Here is a 13,393-nt window from a genome sequence, read left to right as displayed (position 1 = left end):
CTACTTCAGGGAGGTGACAGAGTGCTCCCACCCGCCCCCCCCCCCCCAATTATGAGCAGCAGGGTCTTGATGGGCATGTGATCTGTAGAGTCACAAGGGTTCCAGGTTCAGAAGAGCCCTGTCTTTGTCTCAAAACCCTTCATAAATTTAAACAAAAGGCCCCGTATTTTTCACTTTGCACTGGGCTGCACACATTGGGTAGACAGTCTTGAATACGAGACTGGCCAGCAAGGGGAGCCGAGTTATGCCTCCTCGCCCTGAGATCCATGGTGTCCCATAAAGAGCCCTATTCACCTTGTCCTGTGTCTTGCGGGCCCCGGAAGTGCCTTCTTGTTCTCCAGCTCACTGTTTCATGCCTCCTCTGGGTCTTGTTTTCAATTTTTTGCTTTACGTCCCTGTGTGTTAATTTCCTACTGCCACTGTAACAAAAACTCGGCAGCTTAAACAACACAAATTTGTTATCGTCCAGTTCTGCAGGTTGGAAGCCCCATACGGGTCTCACCAGGTGAAGAGCAGGGTGTATTCTAGATACCATGAAGGGAGAACCCATTTCTTGCCTTTTCCAACTTCCCTAGGCCCCGTTTTGTTCTGGCTGATAGAGCCTCTCTCCATCTTCAAAACCAGCAAGGATGGGTAGAGTCCTTCCTTCATTGCTACACCCTGGCCTCCCTTCTCCACTTGCAAGGACTACTGGGATTCCAGTGGTTCCTCCTGCATAATCCCCCTATGTTAAGGTCAACTGATTGTAACCTTACTTCCCCTTTGCTAGGCAACCTAATGTACTCATGGTTCTGGGTGTTAGGATGCGGGCATGTTGTCACTATTCTGCCCACATCATTATCTTTATCCTTCTTTCTCTGGCCCGGGGTCCCAGTTTATCTTGTCCCTGGGCACGCTTTTTGCCCGGGGTGCTTTTTTTTTAAGAGCTCCTCATACTAGCCATAAAGAGAAACATGCAGTAAGGAAGGAGGAAAAGAAAGGTAGCATGGGGTGGGGGGAGGGATCGGTAAATATTCTGATGGCCTCTCGGTGATTTTACATTTTTGCAATTTGCAATTTTTTCACCACCTCCATTCTCTCTCTCTTTTTCGAAATGTTTATTTTTGGGGGGGTGGGAGGGGCAGAGAGAGAGGGAGACAGAGAATCCCAAGCAGACTCCGTGCTGAGGGCAGCAAGCCTGATTCAGGGATTGAACCCACGAACCATGAGATCATGACCTGAGCCGAAGTCAGACGCTTAACCGACTGAGCCACCCAGGAGCCCCATATCTCTTTCTCTTTTTTTTCAAGTAGGCTCCATGCCCAACGTGGGGCTTGAATTTACGACTCTGAGATTGGGATTTGCAGGCTCTGCAGACTGAGCCAGCCGGGTGCCCCGACCACCTCCATTCTCTTAAGCACTGCCGTACCTGACATACTGGAAGATCAGTGCAATTTTAAAGTCTGGGGAAAGAATCACTTTGAGAAAGTGGTAGGAATTCTATCCACTGAGCAGGCACAGTTAAGACCCTAGAAAAAGGCCTTTTAAAAGGAAGCTGTAGGAGACACCCCTGGATAACTGCATTTCCCTCGTTTCCCTCTCCCACTTCCGCATGTGAAATCTATGCTCTGGACCAGACAGAACGGTCCAAGACCCTTACGTTTCCCTGAAAAGTCTTTATTGCCTCCCTTCAAGGGCAGAGCCTCCCTTCCTTTTGGGGGAAGCGGGGCCTCCAGGGTAGGTGTGAATTTGCCCCCGTGTATTCCTTACACCGCATTCTTCCCCAGCTAGGTTTCGAGCGTTGCAAACAAGAACTCTTGGGCAGATTGCAGAAAGAGAATCCTGGCTTGGAAAGTGTTGCCAGCTGGTCTCGTACCCACATCTTTTCAGTAAATTTCTCTCAAGCATATGTACACATACAAATACGCCTTCTGTTGAAGGCAATGAAATAATCTTTCCCCATGGAGGCTGGAGAAAATATGCTGAACCATGAAACTGAAGCAATGCTTTTGGTCTGGGTATGTTTCTTCATGGAGCAGAGACTGTTGTCACCATCTCTGATCTGTGCGGGACTCGGATATTCAGCAGGTTGGAGTGGCCCCCCAGAAGCATCATTCTGAGTACGGAAGTTCCCCCCGGGACATGCTAATCTCGTTCTCTGCCCACCTTGGCTAAAATGACTCCACAGGCAGCCCCAGCACCTTCCCCTTTTACTACCTTCACAGAATAGGCCAGTCTTGGAAATCACCTTACAGGTTTGTTTATGTGTGGTCTGTCTTCCCATAGCAACGTATGCACCACGATCTGTTTTGTTCGTGGATGAGTCCCCGGCACTGAGACTGAGATGCTCGGTCCCTACTGTCTTTGTTCTGGATCATCAGGGGCTTGTCCTGCCCACAGGAATAGTGCCTCCTAGTCCAGTAGGGTCACCCTACCCCTTTGGCCCTGGGCTGTGGCTTTTGACCTGCTTGCAAGTTTCTCCCTCTTGGGAATCTGACCTAAGACACAGGGAAAGTCTTTGCCAGTTAATTTTTTCTTTTTGACATTTATTTAGTTTTGACAGACAGAGAGAGAGCACGAGTGGAGGAGGGGCAGAGAGAGAGAGGGAGACACAGAATCCGAAGGGGGTTCCAGGCTCTGAGCTTTCAGCAGAGAGCCCAATGCGGGGTTCAAACCCACCAACCATGACATCGTCACCTGAGCCAAAGTCGGACGCTAAACCTACTGAGCCACCCAGGCGCCCCAAGGCTTTGCCAGCTAGAGGCCACCCCACAGAAGACCTAGGGCAAGCCTAAGTCACAGGGGAGCAGGTGAAGCTGGTGCCACCAAGGGTGGGAGACAGCAAGGAGGAAGCCAAGAGTCTACCCCTCAAGGGTGTGCAGTCCAGGCTGAGATGGCAAGCAACAAGCCCTTTGAACTCAGCTCGATGGGCCGTCTCAAAGGAGTTAGCTCTGGGCTGCTCTTTCGCTCTGGAGTAAGTCCAGGAAGGCTGCCGGAGGAGGGGCCCTTGAACAGAAATTGGAAGAGTGACTGGGAGTTTGCCTGGAGCAAGGGGATTAGTGTAAAGGGGTCTGGGTTCAAATCCTATCACTGCCACCGTGTGAGACCCTCACTCTTGGTTTCCTCCTCCATGGAAGAGTGAAAACTCCATACTTTAGGCTTGTAGAATTTACAACAATGGAGGGAAAGGGGACTGGCTCCTGGCCTCCCGGCGCAGGTTAGCTCTCATTCAAATGTCGGGAGGTACACACTCCTATCTTCTCTCTGCCCGCATTCACTCCCTATTACCTTCTCTGCGTTCAAACTTTCCTCCTGCCCGAAGCTGGCACCTTGGCTCTTGCCTGTGCCCACCTCGCAGTTAAATCCCCTGGGCCTCAGCCAGGGCCCTACCTGGACCCTCGCCCAGCACGACCCTTGACCAGCAGCCTGGGTTTGCCTTTATCACCTGGACCTGAATCTTAGCAGCTTGCAGTGACCCACCCAGCTGTTGGCACGGTTTGCTCAGCTCTGCCTGTCTCCTGGCTGCCCCAACCTTTGCCGCTGCACGTCTGAGCCCCTAAGCAGGCTGGTTCTGAGGAACAGGGTGGAGAAGCAGATTGAAGAAGTGAACGTTCAAGTGGCGTCCCATGACAAAACACTCAGATGCCAGTTTTGCTCCTTTGGGGAAATCACCCACACTTTGTCCCCACCTTCCTTCTTCCCTGTATTTCTGTCAGGGCTCTGGAAGGAGGATGTGTGACCTCATGGCTCAGCAATGCTTTGAAGATGAGAAGCACTGAGCATTTTCCCAACAGCCCTCAATTTACTTTTTCAGCGTTCTCTCCGGGTTGTCGAGTCTTTGTAGTTATTTTTATAAATAGCAGTCGCTGGCTGCTTCCATTTTTACCCAGGGAAACTCCACCTCCAGCTGGAACTGACTACTGTCCTACAGCAGACCAGCGTCAGGGCTGGATTTGCCCCCGTGTCCCTTGCCAACCCCGCTTGCCTCTGCAGACCCCCTCTCGCTGTCTCTTGTGTGCTTCCAAAGTCACCTGTCTCCCGTTGCTGAGCTCTGGTCCATCCCAAGTACTCCCCTCTCCGCATGAAGCTCAAGTTCTCCAGTATGGCACCCAACACCCTCCATGATGTATCTGGTCGGCACATCCCGCAGCCTGGCCCCCACCATACCTTGGGCTCAAACATCCTCAGCTACCTGATGTTCACAAAAGCACCAGACTCAGTCATGCCTCCAGGCTAAGAGAGAAGCCGGTTCACAGAAAATAGAAACGGTCTGGGGGCGCCTGGGTGGCTCAGTCGGTTAAGCGTCTGGCTCTTGATCTCGGCTCAGGTCATGATCTCACGGTTTGTGGGATCAAGCCCCACATTGAGCTCTGCGCTCACAGCACGGAGCCCGCTTGGGATTCTCTCCCTCCGTTTCTCTGCCCCTCCCCCACTTGCTCTATCTCTCAAAAAAAAAAAAAATTAAAAAAAAAGAAAGAAAGAAAGAAAGAAAGAAACCATCTGGTGGCCGGCCTTCCCCAGCGTGGAAGGAGGGTGGGCTTCTTGATGGATCAGTGTGCATTTTTTGAATAAAATATTTAAACCCTACAAAAATATATGAGGGATAATATAATGAGCCATCTGGCTTATGAAATGAAATGTTACCTGTATGTCTAGGAACTTCTTTTTTTTTTTTATTTTCCAAATTTCCCCCCCAGAAAAAAATCTCTATCTTCAATTTGGTGTCTGGTATTTCTAGGAAAATCTTCGTGTTTTGGTCATATATGTGTGTGCTTTTAGACTTTATATAAATGTTAACTTATTACACATATCCTTACGAGATTTGCCTACCTACATTTTAGGCACATATCCAATTAACTACCTCTTGCTTTCTTGCTGATTCCAGTAGTATCTGTTCATCATGGTCTTTTTTTAACGTTTATCTATTTTTGAGAGAGAGAGAGAGCATGCCATACACATTTGGGAGTCCAATAAATCTGGTTCCCAAATCCAACTCAACTGCATGTTAGCAAATTAGTTCTCTGATCCTCAGATCCCTCATCTGTAAAATGAGGGCGAATATATCCATCTTGCAGTAGAGTGGTGAGGATTTAAAAAATTAAATGAGGGGCGCCTGGGTGGCTCAGTCGGTTGAGCGTCCGACTTCGACTCAGGTCACGATCTCGCGGTCCGTGAGTTCAAGCCCCGCATCGGGCTCTGGGCTGACAGCTCAGAGCCTGGAGCCTGCTTCGGATTCTGTGTCTCCCTCTCTCTTTGCCCCTCCCCCATTCATGCTCTGTCTCTCTCTGTCTCAAAAATAAATAAATGTTAAAAAAAATTAAAAAAAAAATTAAATGAGATATAATATTCTTCAGTGCCAAAATTGGGAAGCAGGTTGAGGGAAGGGGAAAGGCACGGAAATAAAATCGTCAGGGGATGTCAAGTGAGTAGCAGGGGAACCAGCTTGTTCTAGGACCTAGGCCACACCTGGAGCACAAACTGTGACTGCACTTTGATGACCGTTGGCCCATCACATAACTCAGAATAAGACCACTATTGGTTTTAAACATCATTGATAATCCAGATTCCTCACTTGTCATCCTCCTTCCTCAGTGAACACTCATTCTGTAGCCACCGTACAAAGGATGCCACTGGTGACCTCCCCCGTTTGACTGCGTGAGGCTTGATCTCTTTGCTACAAAATAATATTAATGTCTTACCTTTGCACGGGCTTTTCATATATTATGCACTTTATTCTCACAGCTGATCCACGAGGGAGTTTCTTTGTTAGCTTCTTCATTAGACCTGAGTTGTGTAGAGCAGCATGTACTTCTTATTTTTTTCTTAAGTTTATTTATTTGAGAGAGACAGAGCATGTGAGTGGGGGAGGGACAGAGAAAGAGAGAGAGAGAGAGAAAGAATCCCAAGTAGGCTCCACGCTGTCGGCACAGAGCCTGACATGGGGCTCAAACTCATGAAACCGTGAGATCATGACCTGAGCCAAAACCAAGAGTCGGACGCTTAACCGACTGAGCCCCCCCAGGTGCCCTGCAAGGGTACGCTTCTTTCTGATGGACCTGTGGTTGGCTGTAAGGTGTCTGGACCAGGCTGGACCCAGGTGTGGACTCTGGGCTCTGAACTCAGGGCTGATAACTGCTGGTCGGGTTGATGGGTGCTCCACATTTCTCTTCTCCTTGGGCCGGTGGGTATCCAGGGCCAGTTCTTCTTATGGTGAATGTCAGGAGCACAAGAGCATGAGCAAAAGTGTGTGATGCCTCTTAAGGGCTTGGCTGGTGGCTGTCACTCTGTCACTGTTGTCTGCATCCCGTTGGACAAACGAGTCTATGACTCTGTTGGTCAGCTTGGGCGGCCATAACAAAATATCACAGATCGGTGGCTTACACAACAGAAATTTATCTTCTGGTAGTTCTGGAAGCTGGAAGTCCAAGATCAAAGTGTCAACAGCCTTGGTGTCTCCTGAGGCCCCTCCCTGGCTTGCAGATGGCCTCCTTTCCTCTGTGTCCTCATACGGTCTTTTCCTCTGTGCAGCTTTTCAATTAGTGCAGGAGGCTGCCCACAGGAAAAAAAAAAAAAGCCTATCCATATTTCAAATCCCAGGGGATGAGAAAATCTAAGGCTTGTTCAGGAGCATCAATATCCCCGGGATATGCGTGTTTCTGCCCAGAAGAGCCGCTTGCTTTCCGAAAGCTGCTGTTTCGTTCCACATTTTATTGACTGTCTGTGTGCCAGGCGCTTTATGAATATTACTCCATTGAACATTTGCAACCTCCCAGCACGAGAGCGTATTATTATCCTCACCTTACAGATGAGAAAACAAGGACTCGGATGAAGCCACGTACTTCACAGTTTGAACTCCATGGGGGCAGAAACATGAAATGGTTTTATTTTTTTCTCCAAATCTTTTAAAAGTTTCTATCAAACCTCCTTTCATAATCCTTAGTAAAATCTTGGGCTTGATCTCATATTCATAGCTTTTTGGTTGCTTTCAGGTATTAAAAATATCCTCCTGTCCAGTCTAGTTCCAGTCTAGTTCCTTTTTAAAATCTTAAATAGTGAATCTGATGTAATGCTCGCTGCCTGCCCTTCTCCCAGGACCAGCCTGTCTGTCGCCAGGAGCCTGGGAGTGCAGGGGTTGGGAGTGGGGGGCTGCCCTTCATACCCCTCCTCAGTCCCCTGCCTTGAGGACTTGGAGAAGGGGTGGGGGCAAGGATAAGAGTCTTTTCGCTTCACTGGGCGCCAAGTGCAACCTCTTCTTTTGTGGGTTTTGTGGGTTCTCTATTGCTGTTTTCAGGATGGCGGGTGTCCAAAACCCATCTCTCAAGAGGAATAACTGTGGGCCCCTCCTTCTGCCTCTCCTCAGCTCGCTGACAGCCGAGTCCCTTTGCCTGGGGTTGGCTTTCTTAGGGGGAAGTGCTGGTGGGACAGCCCAAGGAACCCACTGCCCCACAAAACTCATGGGCCCCACTTGGGCACACAAGCCACTGTGGCCTCTCCATCTTGTCCCAAAGCCTCTCTCGCACCCAAGAATATGCTTCTCGTGGGCAGCCCCAATCTCAAAGGGTAATTCTCTCGCAGTGCCTCCCTTGATTAATGAGGGGAGAGCCGAAACATTCCCCAGCACGGTGCTGCCTGCGACTTGAACCCTGTCTTCCATTTACACGGTCTGAGGTGGTGGGAAGGCTCAGGGGTGGCTGGGGCTGGCAGGGCCGAGTTGTGACGTTTAATCCTGCTAAGTGTAGTATATTTAGTTTTATTGCGGTGATATTCACATAACGTAACATTGACCATTTTACAAGTGACCAGTACACTCACCACGTTGTGCAACCACCATATTGATCTGGTTTCCAAACATTTTCACCACCCCAAAATAAAGCCCCATGCCCACTAGCTACTCCCCATTCCTTGTTCTCACCACCTGCCGCCCCCCCCCCCCCAAACAATCACCAATCTGCCTCTCTCTCCATGAGTTTACAGGTATAGTATATTTTGACATTTTCTTTTGGGGACCGCTTTCCCTAAGATTAGCTGGCTGACTCTATTAGCCATTAATTACTAATTACCAGCACCCAGTGGATCAAACACTCCCTGAAAATTCAAAGGGATTGCGGTATGGGGTGGGATTTTTAGCCGATCATTTGCTTTAAAAAATGGCCATTTCTAAATGGCCACAACTACACTCACCTCAAGTAGTTAAAAATCAGATCCAGAGCTGTGATAGATGTTAGGCAACAGCCATTTAGCGAGCATTTTCTATGTTGTTGTTTTTCTTTTAATGTTTATTTAATTTGTGAGAGAGAGAGAGACAGAGCATGAGCAGGGGAGGGGAAGAGTGAGAGGGAGACACAGAATCCGAAGCAGGCTCCAGGCTCCTAGCCCTCTGCACAGAGCCCGGCATGGGGCTTAAACCCACAAACCTCGAGATCATGACCTGAGCCGAAGTCGGGCACTTAACTGACTGAGCCACCCAGGTGCCCGGCAGTTTCTGTGTTTTATACACAGTGTTAGATACCATAGGAAAATGGAAAGGCAAGGTGTATGGGCCAGTGGAAAATCCACCACCAGTGAATGCCTGTCTGCTAAGTTGCTGTATGTCCTCGCATAAGTTATTTAGCTTCCCTGGGCCTCAGTTTCCTCATCTGTGAAATGGGTGGTGACATGCTACTTATGCAACTTGTAAAGCTATAAAAAAAAGAAAAACCAAGACTCAGATGAGGTGACCTCTAAGATCCCTGTGTAGTTGAAAGTCATTAAGAGCTTAGGTATTGCCTCCATGTGGCTTTACACGCTGTTAGGGAAACTAAACAAACAAACGTAGAAACCATTAAGAAGAGTTAAGTACCAAGCTGAGTCATAGTGACTCCGAGTCTGGGGTGGTCCAGAGGAGGGAAGAGAGGGTCTGTGCCTGGAAGAGAAGAGGCGTGGACCAACGCTGAAGAAGCAGTTTGTGTAGGGGGCTCTGTGAAAGTGGGCACAAGCCAACTGGAAGGGACTCAGTGCAGCCGTGGCTAGCCATCATGAGTGTGTGTGTGTGTGTGTGCGTGCGTGTGTGCACTGTGAGTGATCATGCACACTCATATGAGACACTTTGTGTGAGGACTGTTCAAGATGACAAGGCACTCAGAGGGGCACCCGGGTGGCTCAGTCTGTTTGTTAAACGTCCGACTTTGGCTCAGGTCATGGTCTTGCGGTCCGTGAGTTCGAGCCCCGCCTCGGGCTCTGTGCTGACAGCTCGGAGCCTGGAGCCTGCTTTGGATCCTGTATCTCCCTCTCTCTCTGTCCCTCCCCCACTCATGCTCTGTATCTCTCTCTCTCTCCCTCAAGAATAAATAAACATCAAAAATTAAATAAATAAATAAAAAATGAGACACTCAGGAAAAAAAGAAGACCCCTGGGAAACATGCCTACCAAATGCCACATGTGGAGCTTGTTTAAATCCTAATTCGAACAAACCAACTGTAAAACAGACATCTTTGGAAGAACTGGGAAAATTTGAATATGAATTGGGTGTTAGATGACCATAAGGAACTTTTGCTCATTTTGTTAGGTATGTTAATGTGCGCACACAGGTGGGAACAACTTCAATATGCTTGTTATGCCCCCAATTTTTTTTTGAGACACATACTGAGATCTTTCAGCAACATCAAGATGTCTGGGAGGTTTTCTTCCCCCCCAGAAAAATAAAAAAAGATGAGGTAAGTATGGCAGAATGGTAACCATTGTGAAATGTAAGTGATGGGTGTTGGTAGTTTACCGTATAGCTTCTATAAGCTGTGCTCTAACCAGGAGGCAAACAGCACCTGAGCGTGTAAAGCACAGAGGCTTGAGGCGGACTATTGGTTCCACAGGAGATGGGAGGCTGGGGAGCCCAGCTGACAACCCGGAGATTAGTGTCAGCCACCGCCAGCCTGCGTTGGAGGGGCAATCACCAGAGCCACTTAGCAAACACACAAAAAAAAGAGTGGGGTCACTTAGCAAAGTAGAAACAACAGCCTGCCTTTAGTGGGGTAGTGGGGAGAGGGCACTGGAGCCCCGGGGGAGCCTTACCCGCTGTGGGGACACTCTCGGAGGTAGAAAGAGAGAGGAAAACCCTGCTTCTCCTTTCCACCACCCTCCAGTCTCCTGCTGGTGCTCCCTCTCAGTCATGCCCACTGTACTATCACAATGAACCCATTGGGGGCTCAGCCCCCTGCAACACAGAGAAGAGAAGCAGAAGGGTCACGGATCTGAGGGGGGCAGATAGGTTCAGGGCCTGTACATTATCCTGTCTACATTTGTGCACGCTTCTATTTACTTATTTTTTTAATTTTAGTTTTGAGAGAGAGAGAGAGAGAGACAGAGCACAAGCAGGGGAGGGGCAGAGAGAGAGGGAGACACAGAATCCGAAGCAGGCTCCAGGCTCCGAGCGGTCAGCACAGAGCCCGACATGGGGCTCGAACTCACGAACGGCAAGCTCGTGACCTGAGCCGCAGTCGGATGCTCAACTGACTGAGCCACCCAGGCGCCCCGGTGCACGCTTTTAAAAACAGAAGGAAAAGAGACCTCTACCCTAAAACACTGTTTGCAAGATGACATCTCATCTCATCTCATCGAGGCTTGCCTTGAAGACCGCTTGCCCTTCTACCCGAGCTCTGGACAGCAGGCCTCTCAGGGAAGAAGAGTCATTAGTTCCATTTTAAGGCAGCTTCTTGTTGCTTAGACAATGCCTTTCTGGCAAATAAACCACGCCTGTTGATAAAGACCCAGAATCAGCTGCTGTCACTGCAAAACCATCAGCTTTGAGAGACCACGATTTGGCCTAAGACCCCACAGGAGCCCAGCTGGTGACCTACCCCAAATACCTTCCTCATCTTTCCACTAACAGAACCTTGATTTTGCTCTTGCTGGCAATGTGCCTCCAAATTTATTTCTCTAGTCTTCTTGGAGTTACTGCTAGTCATGTGATTAAGTTCTGGCCAATATGATGCACGTGGAAGTCCTTGGGGAGGGTGACCTTTCTGGAATAAAAAAACCGCCACAAAACAAGTCTCTTTGCTCTGCCTGCCTCTTCTTGTGTGAGATGTGGATGCAATGCCTGGAGATGCAGCAACAGTTTTGTGACCATGAGGACAAAAGTTAGATGCTGGAGGAACAGCTGCACCAGCCCTGGACTGCCTAGCCCTGGGCCTCTTGGTAGCCGAATAAAAGAAATCTCTTACTTCTTTAAGTCACCAGTGGTTTTGTGTGACTTGCCATTGATGACATACCTTGACTCAAAGCAAAGAAATATGCTCTTACTCCAGGAAAGTGAATAAACTGGTTACCAAGGCAGAGACTAGTGGCATGATCTCTGTGGAGAGTGCTAGACAGACAGCAGATGCTCAAAAAATATATGCCATTAAGGGCCACATAATGTCACGTTATCAAGGGCTGACAGTCCATCACCTTTGCCGTACCCTGTGGATGACGATAAATGGCTGAATCGATGTGGACAAGTGAATGGCCACCTGAGTAGTGAATCTGAAGAGTGTAAAGGCTTGTAGATGTAAGGCAACCTCTTCCATTGCTTCAAAGGAAACCAGCAGCAAACATGCCAGGATACCTGTTGCCATCACAATGATCTGGGGATAAGGAATTATTTCCTGAACGTTCTGGGACAAATGCAAATAGTGTATATGTGTGGAAAATATACATTTGCTTCTTGCCCAACAGATAACAGGACTCTGAGAGCATAGGTGTGGTACAAATACCCTAAGGTGACCCCCGATGAATCACACCTTGTACAATCCCCACCTTCTCCCAGTGAGTGTGGCGGGGGGGGAACCTGGGACTTGCTTCTAATGGAGGTGGAGTCCCTCCTTTGACAGTTACGTTATATGGCAAAGGTGATCACACATGTACACATGCACGTGGCTCTGAGTAGAGTGGATTGAGAGAGAGTCTTTCATGCAGACTTCCCCGAAGGAAGCTGCCCTACAGGGAGACGGACGCTTGGCAAGGAACTGTGGGCAGCCTCCAGGAGCTGAGAAGGGCTCTTTCTGAAAGCCAACCAGAAAAAGAGGATCTAAGTCCTCCATCTAAGGAGACAAATCCTGCCCACAACCTGAAAGAGTCTGTGAGATCTCCAGGGTGGGCAACAGCATATTCCCAGGCTCTGAGGCCAGCCCCAGTCAAGCCTCCAGATAAGAATGCAGCCCGCCAGCTTCTCAGGCACAACCAGTGAGTCCCCGAGCAGCAGACCCAGCTAGTCTATGCCCAGAAACTCTGAGATAACCAATGTGTACAGTTTTAGCCCACTAAGTTTGTGGGAATTTCTTACACAGCAATAAATAATGAATATGCTGGGATAGAGAATTAAGATCCTTCGGTGAAAGACAGGAGGCCGTGAAGAGTCTTCCCAGGACCCAGCGTGGGGAGGGTAGATCTGGGCAGAACGTTCATTTGTTCATTCACTGATTTGTCAACTACTTATTAAGAGCCACTGCTATGTGCCAGGCACCGGATAACAATACAAAGCTGTTGTGTCTCACACCCCATTTCTTCTTCACCGTGCAGACATAACAGTAGCAACCCACTCTAGACATGGTTGAAGGGATAAAATGGGGATTCACACGTGTTCAGTTCCTATGACGACCTGGGCACAGAGCCAGACATGTTACATATACTGACTCATCAGTCATCACAACAGCTCCTAAGATAGGTTTTCATATAATCATTTTACAGACAAAAAAAAAAACCCACAAAAAAAACAAAACACAAAACCCTGAGGCCCCACAGTATAGAGCTGGGAGTCTAAGAACGTAAGTCAGCTCCTCCTCTTCTAAGTTGTGTTTGGCTATGGAGGGAAAAATCAGGTCATCGGAGTGCATGTGGCCTACTTTATCAAGCAGCTGCCTTTGCCTCCCCCTCCCGTCCCACCTCCTGTTCCTCCTCCTCCCTCTCTCCTTCTCAGAATCACGTTCTTAAAGGAGGTCCACTACTCTGCATTTATAATTTTTTTTTAACGTTTATTTATTTTTGAGAGAGAGAGAGACAGAGTGCAAGCAGGGGAGGGGCAGAGAGAGAGAGGGAGACACAGAATGTTTAGATTCTGAGCTGTCAGCAAAGAGCCCGATGCAGGGCTCGAACCCACAAACCATGAGGTCATGACCTGAGCCGAAGTTGGACGCTTGACGGACTGAGCCACTCAGACACCCCTATTATGCATTTAAAAAATACAATCTTGGGGGCGTCTGGGTGGCTCAGTCGGTCAAGCGTCCAACTTTGGCTCAGGTCATGATCTCGTGGTCCGTGAGTTTGAGCCCCACGTCGGGCTCTGTGCTGACAGCGCTGAGCCTGGAGCCTATTTCAGATTCTGTGTCTCCCTCTCTCTCTGATCCTCCCCCGTTCATGCTCTGTCTCTCTCTGTCTCAAAAATAAATCAACGTTAAAAAAAATT

General features: G+C 48.8%; 1 long non-coding RNA gene across 1 annotated transcript; it reads left to right on the top strand.

Moving 5' to 3' along the window:
- The first annotated feature begins 840 nt into the window (after window positions 1–840).
- LOC132673841 (uncharacterized) lies at window positions 841–2,231 on the top strand. The gene is made up of 2 exons (XR_009608230.3): window positions 841–980; window positions 1,767–2,231. It is a non-coding gene; the product is annotated as an uncharacterized LOC132673841 (long non-coding RNA).
- The last annotated feature ends 11,162 nt before the right edge of the window (window positions 2,232–13,393 follow it).

The sequence above is a fragment of the Panthera onca genome, chromosome C1, assembly GCF_046562875.1.
Source record: "Panthera onca isolate mPanOnc1 chromosome C1, mPanOnc1 haplotype 2, whole genome shotgun sequence".
In the NCBI taxonomy this organism is placed as follows: Eukaryota; Metazoa; Chordata; class Mammalia; order Carnivora; family Felidae; genus Panthera; species Panthera onca.
Note: the sequence above shows the minus strand (reverse complement) of the source record. Positions and strands in the feature narration are given on the sequence as shown.